Source organism: Bactrocera latifrons, unplaced genomic scaffold (genome assembly GCF_001853355.1).
Source record: "Bactrocera latifrons isolate USDA-ARS-PBARC rearing strain unplaced genomic scaffold, ASM185335v1 scaffold_3, whole genome shotgun sequence".
In the NCBI taxonomy this organism is placed as follows: domain Eukaryota; kingdom Metazoa; phylum Arthropoda; class Insecta; order Diptera; family Tephritidae; genus Bactrocera; species Bactrocera latifrons.
The window spans coordinates 4,219,352-4,233,651 of NW_017536629.1; the positions used below are offsets into that span (position 1 = coordinate 4,219,352).

General features: G+C 33.0%; 1 protein-coding gene across 6 annotated transcripts in view; it reads left to right on the forward strand.

Moving 5' to 3' along the window:
- The window catches only part of LOC108970442 (elongation of very long chain fatty acids protein AAEL008004-like), a 105,381-nt gene that overhangs the window by 41,001 nt on the left and 50,080 nt on the right, over positions 1-14,300 (forward strand). The window contains exon 1 of one of the 6 annotated variants that reach the window (XM_018935831.1): positions 7,255-7,459. The exons of 4 other annotated variants lie outside the window; for them this stretch is intronic. The gene's annotated coding sequence lies outside the window, so the exon portion shown is untranslated. Of the gene's footprint in view, positions 1-7,254; positions 7,460-14,300 lie in introns of those variants that run through there. One more of the 6 variants, XM_018935832.1, reaches the window with a different exon arrangement.

Below are 14,300 nucleotides of genomic sequence, written 5' to 3' on the forward strand. Positions count from 1 at the left end.
CCCTTAGAATTAATGTGGAAAAACACTTTACCATTGGAAGGTTTCGAAAAAGGATCAAAAATAATAATATCGCTCGATATTCGGAGCGCTCGGAGTGCACGCCTCAAACTTTAAACTGGCGGACATGATTCCGGTCGAACTACTCATCCGTCTGGCTATCTTCCCTACTAGATTCATTATTTTTTATAATTTATTGGCTATGTTATGACTAAATTTATGTAAAAAAATATGGGGAAAAATTAAAAAAAAAGTTAATTACTTTTTTTATTTATCAACATTTTTTTATAATTCTAGTAGGGACAATAACCATTCATGTACTTTTTAAGAATAAATTGTTTTTTAGTGTTTCAGATGTTAAAAACATGAGAAATCGCTAGTGAAAAAACGGATGAGAGATGTATCAAAAAATTCCGAAAATAATTTTTTTACACTCCACGATTTGCCCCATGATATGTGAAAAAAGTTCTATTGTAGAATAAAAATTTCTATGAAAAAAACATCAAAAAAGCTTTTTTACAGTTTTTTACGTTTGGTTTTTCTTTCCACAATGCGCCGAAATGTAGGAAATATTTGCTATGTGTTATCATAATTACCCCAAGGGTTGGACTTTGGAGGGTTATATTGGCTGACGCCAGACCGTACTTCTACTTAGATCTACTGGTCCTTTTTAATATCAGATTGAGATTCAAGTTAATTCGAGATTTCCGAAGTTTAAGACAGTCTCTTGAGCTTTGAAGCTTCTTAATATCCAAGACCAGTTCGATAAAGGCTAGACAGAAACAGAGCAGGTGTTCCAGCGCCATTCTTATGCCTTCTTTCCTGCACTTTCCACATGTTTCATCATTAATAATACCCTCCCGGCTCGCATGTGTTCTTACTAAGTTGTTATCTGTGATCTTTACGAGACCAAGCGAGTAAAAGGCAGGCGTGTTTTCCTTGCGAACCACTGCGCATGATCTTGATGATCCTACATGCCTTTACACATTCAATCTCATCATAATCCGTCTGTATGCCCTTGTGTCCTGGAACCAAATTTATACGCAGCCGCTTTCAGCACTGCTACTGTCTCCCTGCTTTTGTGGACGTTGAAGCGTTAAACTATTTCTCTTTGATAGTTTGGTATTATTTTAGTTTTTTTGTGTAGTTTATATCAGTACTGGTTCCACAAGAAAAAGTTGTCAACTATGCGATTTTGCTAAATAATTTTAAATTTTTTTTTAATAAATTTTCTAACCACAAAAATTTGGAAAGAGTCGAAGATAGTAATTCAGAGTTTGGTAATTTATTTCTAATATTTACTACTGATATGAGTAAGCACTATTTTTGTGTTATCATTACTGACTTTATTAAATTAGTGGAAAGTGTCAAGAATGCGGCAAAAACACGTGATTCATATGGCCATAAATGCGCGCTATATTTATATTTATACCGCGTTTTAGTAGTTTTGTACATTTGTTTTTCGACCACTTGTTGAACATACGCATATTTACATATACATATATAGTATACTTATGTCGATATGTATGTAATTTTTTTTTTTATCTTTACATTTATTTTGTTTTCGAAGATGTCCAAGATCTCGTTTTGTCACCATTTGACACAGCTTGGTTTTTCTGCTATGCAAAACAGGTAGTTTTATTATTTAAAACCTAAGCATTTTATTACAAATCTATGCAAATTAGCAGCGGAGATGTGAGTGCGTGACCATTATGGCGTAGATATGTCTGTGTATACATATGCGTATTACAACTGTGTTCGATAGTCGATAATATTACAAAGAAAGGCTGTGGATAGCTTCGGATGCTTTTAATTTGTCATAGAAACTTTTATGTTTTTGTTTCATACTTTGTCCCAAATTTGACACTGAAAAAATTTTGTTAAGAAATTGCAAAACAAAGAATTTACCAATCCATCGTTTACGCTTTGTACATATTTTTTAATATTAGTTTTTTTTTTATTCTTTGACTTTTTTATATCCTGAATATACTTATATGTTATCAAGTTTGCCGCAAAGTTTGTAACACGCAGAAAGAAGCGTCGGTGGTCCTATAAGGTATATAATAAATGAGCAGCGTGAACAGTTGAGTTTTCGTGATATCGAACTAAGATTTTTTACACGTTCATTTCTCCCCAAGGAGCTTCACAGTTGTTGCAGCCATCGATATCGAACCATTATAGCCTATAGCTGCCATACAAACTCAACGATCGAAATCAAGTTTTTGTAAGGATAACTGTTTTATTTGACAGATATATTCGTGTAATTTGTTATAAACTACTTTCTAAAGCAATATTGCAATCTTCGAAGAACTTGTTCAGATCGGACAATTATGATTTATAGCTGTCATATAAGTTAACCGATCGAACTCAAGTCCTAAAATGGGACACTTTTTTATTTGACCAGATATCTACACAAAATTTGGCATAAATTACTCTTTAAAGCAATATTTCAATATCCAAACATAATATTCAGATCGGACAACTATAACATATAGCTGCCATACAAACCGAGTGATCGAAATAAAGTATTTACATGGATAACTGTTTTATTTGACAAGATATCTTTTGAAATTTGCCAAAAATTACTTTCTGAAACAAATTTGTAATCTCCGTCGAAATTGCTATATAACATGTAGCTGTCATATAAACTAAACGATCAAATTCGTAATAAAGATCTTTTTACGCATTCATGCTATAAAAAATGCCGCTGTAAAGGGTATTATAATATCGATGCAGTCAAAGTTAAGGTTTTCATTTGTTTTTCTTTTAATTATTATTTCCGAATTAGTTATTAAAATTTGTGAATTTTTATTTTTTTTTCTTATTTGTCAACTATTTTAATGATGTTTTTTGCCTTTTATGCACCTATTAACGACCATTTCGCTTGCATGAGTTTCCAATAGAGTGCCAAAGGCGGCTTGTATGTGTTGCCTACACTGCGCATGCGTGCGTGCTTGCTGTGATATTTTTACACAAACGCACACACACTACCACAAACCGAATTTAGCATTCACAAGCGGCAAAACGACACCCAAAAATGTACAACGAATGATCAAATGAAATGTACTAATAGCTCCATTAAAGGTCGACGCTGCCGGGCTGTTGGGGTAGGAGAAGGTGTTTCCACATCGCATTGACTGCGGCAATAAACGAAAGTATTTTCAAACGCGCACTTGGTACTTCGGCCTATTGTATAATGCCTTCAAGTTATAAATACTTGCAAATATATGTTGTTATATATATGTATGTATGTGTGCGTGTGAATTTGTACACACATAGCTGTGAACTTCCGTTTACCTTAAACTTCAGCTGATATTTCAATGCTTTCATGACTCGCATGTTTGTGTGTGTGTAAGTGTTGGCTTTCAACATGGCTTTCGCGACTTTATTTTTGTCTAATACATATTCAAACAAATATGCATGCACAAATACACATGTATATACACATACTAGGTGTATTCATATAGCACCCATGCTTCGGGAAATGTGTAAATTGTAAGAAAGGTGTGATGAAGCGCACAGCAAAGACACACTTATCTGTTTCAATAAATAACAACACACACAAACGAGAAACGCATGAAAGGTGAGAAAAGGCGACGGAAAGTGTTTGCAAGAAAATATAAGAAATTGAGCAAAAAAAATTATAATTTTTTTTTTTTTTTTTGCAACGTAATACTATTTATTTATATATGAATATCCACCTTAAATATGTGTTGCATGTGCTTGTTGTAAAGTACACGGTTCGCATCATTTAGGCGACTTTAAATGAGATTTCTTCTGTCGTTCAAGCCATTAAGTAATTAAGCTGTTTAAAAATAGCTGACATTCCGCAGTTCCTGATTAGTTTTTTTATAGAAGAATATTTTTTTTTATTATATTTGTCACACGCTTTTTATTTTAACTCACATTGCCCAAACTGAACTTGACTCAGCTTAATAAAGTCCGTTTCGCTCTTAATTTCGTGCTACTAAAACTGCTTTCGTCAATTGTAGATGACTTTTGTTTAGTGCTTGAAAAGCTCAAATGACGGGTCAAAGCACGATAAGCGTTCTTAAAGCATTTATAATATATATCTAAAAATGCCCATTCGTCTATTTATTATTGTTTTTTATACTCTGAAGAGAATATATAAGGTTAAGTTAGGTTAGATTAGTCTAGTAGGCCTATGAGCCACACGTTCTTTGCTATTCCGGATGAAGTTCAGTTACTAGGTCTATGAGTAGTCATCTTTTAGTATGGATGCGGGGTCCTTCCAATGCGGGAAAAGTGCATAAGAGCTGCTCCGTGGTTCCCCTGATGCCTTGATCTAGACATTTTTTTGCAGTTTCTCGATCTGTTAGCCGCATTGTGCAATCGTGTGTCGCTACCAAAGAGTGACCAGTTAGTGCGGTTTTGCACATGACTTTTGCAGTTTTTTACCCAGCTAGATCGTTCTATCGTGTTCCGATTTTACTTAACACGATTCTGTCCAGGTCGTCATATATACAATGCACGGGTTTTCCAATGTTGGTCACGTTTTCTGGTGTTAGCCATTCTTGGCAATCTCGTCCACTATTTCATTTCCCTCCATGCACTTGTGGCTTGGCAGCCAATAGAAGTGAAGTTGATTACTGCTAGTAACACTTTCCACTGCTGCCCTGCTTCCAAAGACACATCTGGCCGATATGCTACTCAACTGAATTTGCTCCTCTCAAGCTTGCTATGCGTGAGTTTAACTCGATTTCCGAGAAAGTCCTTTTTGATTTTTCTCACTCTAGGGTATCCTTCATTAATACCCTCAATTCTGTTTTTTAGTTTAAGTTATCTACTTATGTAATTGTAATTTAATTACTTTAGAATTCTAATTTGCATCCTAACTCTCCATTAGTTTGTAAGAATTAATGTTCATAGACTTAACTAAATAAATAAATATGCATTACGAAGTTATTACCTTGGTTGTTGTTTGCCTGTCTATGCAGCTGTTGACCCTGGAATTACATTAGAGACTAGCCTCACTGCCTTCGCAAAAACAAAGACCTCAACTTGAAATATACTACACTGGTTTAGTGCTTTGACTATTACAATATTCTTTCCTTGACAATTTATACTTCTATATAGTACATTATCCCAGCAAAACCGAAAGGTTGTGTATGTTAAGACGCCGTTATTTACCAAAATCTTCAGCTACAATTCTAAAAAGAGTATTTTTACTCATCTTTAACAGCTCATCTTACAGCCAATATCAGTAATTTCACGGACCTTTGCCACCAATCGAAATAAATATATTTATTGATTCTTATCGTGTTGTAAAACTATAAATTTAAGGAAGTAGGTTTGAGCGGCGATCTACATAGTTTATGCCTGACTTATTTAATATTAAATAATTTTGTTCTGAATATTTATCTCTAGTACATATACTATTTCATCAAGCTTTGAAAGTGAACACCAGATAACTTGGGTATTTAACTTTAAAATTTATTTCTTAAACAAGGGTGTTTAACTTTAAAATTTATTTCTTAAACAATAAACGCTGGTGCTAAGCGAAGAACCACGCCCACTGAAATCAATCCTTGAGTGCCCATATAATAGTAGGGTTTAGTGACCTTTCCCCGAAAATAATGTCCTTTACTCCGAAATAGGCAAATTGGAGTATAATTAATCTTGGAACAAGATAATGTTTCATACAACCGTTCTCACGACAGTCTGATCTTAATAACCGGAGCGGACCTGGATTTTTTTCCAGCCAAGGACTGTCAACTCGGCACCATTTGTCAGAAGTACTTCAATAATGTTTTCTACCGCTATAAGAACAATATAATGTTCCGCACCATCATATTTTGATGATAACTCACTCTTTGAATAATGTTAATGTTAACACTTTAGACTCGTCACGACAAACTCCAAATTTAAATAATATACATACATATGCAGAAAACGTTTGGTTTCTTGAGAAACGTAATAGAACAGTTGTTCGAATAAAACACGAAAAATGCTTATCATTTTTTCATCATTTAACTTAAAACTAATTATAAGTAAAACTTATAACTAATGATAATAAAAGTCATAAAATTTACCAGAAGTTTTCATAAAGTTATGCTAAAGTCTAACTCAAAAATACACAAAATCTTCCTTCGTCGACATACTTTTGTCAACCAGTGTAGATAAATGCATAAGTTTGTACATTTGTTATCCAAAACGAGGCTCTTCAAAGAAATCAGCAAAAATATTTGATAAATAAATTGGCAGTGTAAACATAAATTCGAAAAAAAGTTATGTTTAATTCATATTTGACAGCTATAAGTTTATTAGATATTAGTATTTGACATATGCATGTACATACATGCCTATTAAGTGCCCCAATATCGCGCGATATGGGCCAGCGGCGGTGCACGTGTGTACGTGAATGAAGCAAATATCCACACAAATATGTGTGTGCATGCAAATGTGTGCTTGTGTTGAGTGTTTGTATGTAAACAAATTGTTTGTGTATTGCGCTGATATTATTTGCTGCGCTTATGCTGGCGTTTGTGGTGCGCGGCAGGGAGCGGCAGTCAGATTGCTGGTGACGAGCTTGCGGCTAACTAACTTGTGCAATTGTGTGGCTAAACATACATGTGCTGTACATATGTATTTAGATATATTAGTGTAGACTAGTATATATGTATATGCGCGCCTACATGTCTTTATCATAGGCACATGTATTTTTGTATGTAACGTTGCTGTATATATACATACATATGTAAGCGCAACGCGTCACCAACAAACTTAATCAAAAAGCTACAAAACATACACACAAACACAATTTCATATATGGATATGTGCGCGCGCGCTTACACGACGTATGAGCGAAGAGCGGCGCATACACACAAATATATATATTTATGTATCTAGCGCTTTTGGTTAGTTAGCAACAACAAAAGTGCTGCGACTCTGCCGTCTTCACGCTTATCGCCGATAGCTAGATATGCAGCTAAGTGCTGTTCGAGCGCCGCGCGACAAACTGACAATTTTGACTGCTGGTCGCCGGAATTGCTGTGTGCTGGAGCGGCTCACAGCGCGCCACGCCGCTCTGCTTGAACATACAGGTGACGGCTGGATAGTCTATGTATATACGCGCCGATTGAATTTCCTCCAACCTGGTTGCGCGTTTATTTCTATTTTTTAGTTTTTGTATTTCTTCAGTCATTGCCGCGCTGTCGCCGCGCTATCTATATCACGGTTACTCAGTTAGCGTTGACTTAATGTTAGTCGAGCGCGCGCATTGTAAGTTAGTAGCTAATCGCTCGCCTAACTGTAGTGTTGTGTCTTGTGTATTGAAGCGCGCGTCCGTCTATTTAACGTATCAAGTTGTTTGCTTGAGTGTGTGTGCGTATAAGTGCCGTGACTACTTAGTCATTTGGTCAGCCGCTCGGTCACTTCAACACCAAACTAAACGCGCTAAGTGCCCGTGTGCCGCGCACCACAAATCTACGTACTAGTGTGTGTATGTCTTTTTATTTGTCTATAAGCATTTAACTTATAAATGATTGCAAACATTAATTCGTACAAATTTATGCATGATTTCATGCATTTGCAAGTGCATACGAACGCGCGTTATTTCCCAACTCGTGTGCGCCATTCTTTGCGCAAGCTTCTAACGGTCGCTGGCAATGCGCCGCATTAATGCGGTTCGTTGAATCGGCGCGCGTGCATCTAAGCGTACACACGTTGCATGCAGCAGCTACTTGTAGCGTAAATTAGCAGCCACGAGACGCTGAAACGCCAAGCGCCGTGTAGATCTGAAGATCAGTTGCATGCGGCGGCGTATAGAAGACGAAACGCATAATTATGAATATTATCACAGTTAATTGAAGTGTTCGGATTGGCAGTATTTGTAGTGCAAAAACGAGACACACAGAGCCTAACGTGCCTACATACACACAAGCATTTAAATATGCATATGTGTGCCTGGGCGATGAGCTACATTACTGCCTGTCATGTTTGTTTTGTTGTTGTTTTTATTTTATTTTTTGTTAAAATTGTAAACACTTGTTGGCGTATGTGTGCGTGCCTTCGTTTTTTTTTCACTTTTTTTCGTTCAAATTTTCCCTAACGCTAATTGTTTCGATAAGGTCAGGTTTTTTGTGTCATTAGCCAATAATCAAGTTTACTGTGATGCACAAAATATCACGTAAAAAACATATAGCTAAAAATAAAATAAAATACGCATCAAACACATGCGTAGTAGCTATACAAACCCTAGTTGGTGTCTATGTATGTGCGCGCTTCTGTTTAGGCCCACTGACATGCTTGCGCGTACATAACCTAAAAAACTGCTCGGTGCGCGCTTGCAAAGTTGCGTGCGTGTGTATGTATAATGTGTCCAAAAACAGCAATTTCGAAGTGATAAAAGCCGAATAAATACATAAAAGAAGGAGACAAATATTTATAACAACAAATCAGCGCTCATGAGCGAAGGTCTGCTCAATGAAAATTTCAGTGTAAAGCCATGGCAGCGGCAGCGTATGCGCACAGTTAAACCCAGCTATAAAAAATAAAAAAAAAAAATCATAAACATATAATAAAAACTAAAAAAAAATTAAAAAAAAAAGTCCATAAAACCACGTATGCTTATATATATTTACACAAATTCGCTTGTAATGAAATAATAATGTTATTAATGATAAATATTACATGTCTATAAAAAAGAAAGTTGATAAAAACGCTACAACAGATAAGAAAAATAACAAAAAAGTAATAAATGAAGATTACATAATCACAACACAAAGTATTGATGCAGCTTAAAAGAGTATAATTTGTTGAAAAATTCGCAAAATTAGCAGCAACAAATTAATTTGTTGTTCAATAAGGAAAAACTAAATTTATAACTAAAAAATATTGGAACACACTTTAAAACCGCATTGCGTCGCAGTCCGTGGAAAAATTATTTGATTTGTAGGATTAACTCAGATTTACAGCCAATGGACTTGTGCCTCTATAAATATTATTTACAAGTGATTTTTATTATTTATTTAGTATTTTGTGTTAAAAACATTAGATTCAGTTTTATATTTGGCACTCGATAGTTACTTCATGCTAAGGTAATAACAATCAAGTCCTTTGATTTATCTGAAAGCTAAATGAATATTTTTATACAAATGATGCTTTCTGAGCCCATAAGGAATTAGATAAGGGTATTCATTTCGTTTATCCAGCGTTTGGATTGTAAAAAAAAAAAAACAAGTATAGTTCTAAATATGGTTTAATTGCATATTCTTTTACATCCAACAAAATTATTATCCCTGCAAAGTTTCAAATCCCATTTTACATCCCTATTTGGAGAAAAGTGATTAAAATTATATAATATATTGTATTAAAGGATAAAAAAATTACTGAAAATTACACATTTACAAATTGTTTCATGGAGCCGGTATTTTTTCACCGTTAATTAAAAAAATATATATTTTTTATATTCCAAACTTATATCTACATAAATGAAAAAAATATTTCTCTTAACAAACAAATACTTTACATATAAAAAATAAAAAAAAAAAATTAAATTAATAATAAATTATAACAAAAGTTTTTTTTTAATAATATTTCCCTGCCCTTTCATAGACAAATTAAATAATAATTTTAATTTTTTAACTGTCTTGTTAGTTTTTTTCCTCAAAAAAATTGCGTTTTCCCTTAAGATAATGAAAATAACAATTATTAACAATCATCAGAAACAAGAAATATTCCTTAAGCGTAACGATTTCTTGGATAAGAGTGAAGCGAAGTGTCAGATTCTTGTTGGATCACAAATACTAACGATTCGCAAGGAAACGATTATCTGCTCTTGCTTTTCTATTTATGACTTTTGTTTTCTTATCGTTATACATATATTAGGTTGTAAAAAAGGCCTTGCGGCATTTTCGCTAGTTGGCGCTGAGAGCGCGTAGTTCTGGTTTTATTCGTCGCATCTGGTCATGCTATACCTTTTTGGAAAGCTCATTTCACGCGTCAACACGTGTTTCATTGATTGTCGTTTCTTTTAAGTCATTCGTGAGCAAAATAAAGAGAAAATATTTCATATTAAATAAAATTTGTGCAGTTTATGGACCCGATACAGTTTCCATTTCCACCGCATCGTTGTGCGTTTCAACGTTTTCGTTCTGGTGTAAAGGTGGTCGAAGATGCGCCACGCTCCAGAAGGCCTGGGCATGAGTCAAAATCAATCAAAAAAAATTTTATGAACAATTGAAAATTCAATAAAAACCGCAAGACTTTTTTGACAACCTAATATAAAAATTTCGTGTTACGTTGTTTGTCCGCGATGGACTCCTAAACTGCTGAACCAGTTTTAGTAAAATTTAGCACACTGTGTCCTGTTCGAACCAACCTGGAAGATAGGATAGCATAAACAATTCTTAAAAAAAAAAAATACAGCGTAAACTCTATTATATGGACGCTCTACTAAGTGGACAACTTTATTAACTCGACAGAAAAGCTGGTAACCAGACGATTGATAGCAGATAGCAGCCTTAAATTCGTTATTTTTCCCAATGAAACTTATTTGTATGAACACATTCAAAATTAAATCTCAAGTAAAATCCTTTGGATTCTTATACCGACAGAAATGTTTTCGCCTTTATTTGTAAATAAAATTTTCACTGTATTGAATAGTTTATTAAGTATATAAATAATAGTATACATAAAATGTATACCACAGCAACGTGTGGTTTATATATGTGCATATAAATGTTTACTTTTTTAATTTCTGCAACGCAATTTATCTGAAATAGAATTACTGAAAGTAAAATAGTAGAAGTGCTCCGAAAACAAAGTTTAATTGTTAAACAAGCAATGAAAAATAGTTTAAACTCCATAAGATCAAATACTTCAAATTAAGTAAGAATGGAAATAAAAGCAATTACTTCAAACGAAATTTTGCAAATAAAAGCAAAAAGTTTTTAGCAACAAAAAAATAGTCGATTAACTGAGAATATAAATTCATAAAACACAAAAGGTTGCACACTAAGTTTTCGTAGCCTAGTATTCTATTTACGTCAGTAATTAACCAGGAAATGTGTGAGAGACACGAAAAAAAGTATTTTCCTCTAAAGTTTTAGTGAAGTTAACATGCACACATCCTTACAACTGTATAAAACATTTTAGCCAACATCAAGATCAACAAATGCATCACATGCAAAAATAAAAAATATTTATGCCGACTCCACCGACATTAAAGATCAAAGTACGCAGTAAAAGCTAATTAGCAGCAACAACAAAGTGCATAAAAATTCCATTTGACCAAAGGAGATAATTCACTGATTCCTCACATAATTTATACATTTAATTAATTTGCTGCCTTGCTTCACTTTGTGGTTTATTTCCCCGGCTTGAAGACCACAGTTATTCTCTCTGGCTACTTTATAAATATTATATTTTATACGCGTTTACTGTGAATTTTGTTCAATTTTATTTGCCTTTTGATTGTCCGCTGCTCATTCGTTTAATTAATTTGCGCTTTGGTTTTGCAATTAATTAAAATTTCCAGCACTTTAGTGTATGCTTCAAATATAAAAAACCGCAATTCGGACGCTTTCAATTGTCACTAACGGTGCTCAGTTTTTATGCTGTTAATGAAATTATTAATATTTCATAAGCTTTTAATCTGGAATGTCCCCATTTTATTAGCTATGTGAGTTAAGTCGATTTTATACTGTTGCTAATTGGTTTGAAATCTATAAAAAAAAACATATTTAATATAAAAAAAACTTGTCTGCTTACTTTTTTTTAATATAAAATAACCCAACATTCGGTTAGTCACAAACATTTTTCTTTCGAAGCTGAAAAATATAAATCAATTGCGGAAACTTAAGTTCTCCTTATCACATCTCATAAATATATTTGGTTTTATTTTATTTTATTTTGTGGTGTTTTTTTTTATATTCTGTACAGTGTATAAATTACGTTTTGCCACCTCTAAGATCATATCGTCACATGAAATGCAAACCAACGTATCATCAAAAAAATCGAAAATGACCTTTGTATTGCTTACGATTCACTACATCATATTTTATATGTAATATTGCAAAATTCCAGAGCTTCCGCTCTCAGATATAACCGATATATAACCGACATATAACCCCTTTATAACCAAAACCCCAAATTTTGTCGCAATATGAGGGGTTTCTATTCCTTCGCTTGTAAACTTATAAAAAGTGATGTTACGTTATTTTGCACTTTAAGTAGCGATATACTAAGCAGAAGGGATCTGAAATTGTGCACTTACTTACTAAGAAAGATCTTTAGCATTTAACTGCCATACAAATGAGATGTCTTCACGAAATTTGACGACCATTATAGTTTAAAGCTGCGAAGAAATTATTCAGATCGGATCTATATATGGTTGCCATATAAACCGTCCGATTACATTCAAGTCCTTTTAAGAAAAACTTTTTATTTAGCATACAACTTGACGAAATTCGACAATGATTATTGTTCAAGGCAAGCCTGCAATATTTTCGAACATATTGTTGGAATCGAAGCACTATAGCTTTTAGCTGCCATATACTCTGATCTTCTTCATTGGGGTAGACACCGCTTAAGTGATTATATACTCTGACCACTCCAGGAAAAATTTTTCTTCCACCTTTTTATTTTACAAAATAATGTCGTTTTGTTGGCTACTCTATAAATATTTGTAAGTTTGTTCATTTACATTTGTTGATTTTTGGAAAATTTCACTTAATTAATGTGTAGGTATTTGAACTGACAAATTGGTTTGCTTTGACCTGTGAATTGAGTTAGTCAACTCATGGAAATTTATTTGACTTAAAATTTGGAAAACAATTTTAATTAGTTTGCTTAATGTTTTGATTGAAACTGATATACATACATATGTAAAAGAAAGTATGTATGTGGATAGGTATTACATATATATTTATACAAACAAAAAATTACACAGCACTTTTTTACGTTTACAATATATAAATATACAATATTCTCCAACTTCTTCATGAACATTATATTTTACAAGCATTCATCTAGTATATGAATAAGGAGCATTTAATAATATATATGTATATATAACCCGAAATCTATTCTTAGATTTGATTTTCTTCATATCTCTAGTAATTCGAAACAAGCTCTTGGATTTGATTCCTCTTATGCTCACAATCAGAAACCATGTCTAAAAGTAGTCATACCTCGACAGGGTTCGAATAATTTTCTTATGAACTCCTTTAGTCGTTCTGAGTCAGCTAATTATAACACCAATTTATTGATGTTTGATTTCCAACATGCCTGATTGGAGTGATACATTTGGCATTATTATGTTTTGGCTCTGTAGTTAATAGTCTTCTTATACTGAAGATGTACGTTTGCCTAATACGAGTATAAATATCATCTATATACATTGAACTTTTCAAGAATGCTTTTGATCCTGTGATACGTGCCAAGCTAAATTCATTGTTCTGTGGCTGTTATATAAAATGTTGCCTATAATTAGAAGTTTAATATTATTACAAAGCCTTATCCGGTGCAATTCTCTGCCTGCAGTTGAATTGAGCTTGTGTAAACAAGATATTTATTACTCCGGCTTTTCCAGATAAATGTTTTCCTATGAATGTTTTCGCTAAAATGTGCAATGTTATGCAATAAAAAAAAATTACAATAATAATAAATTGACAAATTATCAAAACATGGCGATGATTATCATGAAGCTTTCAATCTTTTTCAGCTCAGAACGAATTATTCACTTACATATGTACTATATAAAAAAAAATGTTTATGTTAGTATAAATTTACAACATATTCTCTTTTAGTTAGTATATTCGAAAGTACATATATTTATTTAATTATATGCATATATGTATATACATATGTACATATGTTCTTACTTTCAAACCCAAAATTTAATTCACTTCAATTCCTTATTTATGGCAAAGGTATATTTTGTCTATACATATATTGGGAAATATACTAAATGAAGCGACAATTAGTGCTAATATTGAACTGATTTTCATAAATTAACTTTGTTTATCTGCTTAATCGTGCTTTTGACAAAAGCATTTTGTTTTGTGAGCTTGAAGTTTAATTTCAGTCAGTGTTTGGCATTGTGTTGTGCAAGTGATATTTTGAAGCATTTGCTGGTGAATAAAAATGATATACATATTTACCTATTGCATTATATGGAAAAATAAAGGTATAAAATAAAGAATTAGTGAATGGAAAAAATCATGATATAAAAAAATTATTTAAATAAGGCATTTAACATATATATAAAAATAAACTAAAATTTCTTCAAATCAATGTTTAATACGTAAAGGTGTGGTTTGTGCATGTTAAATTACATA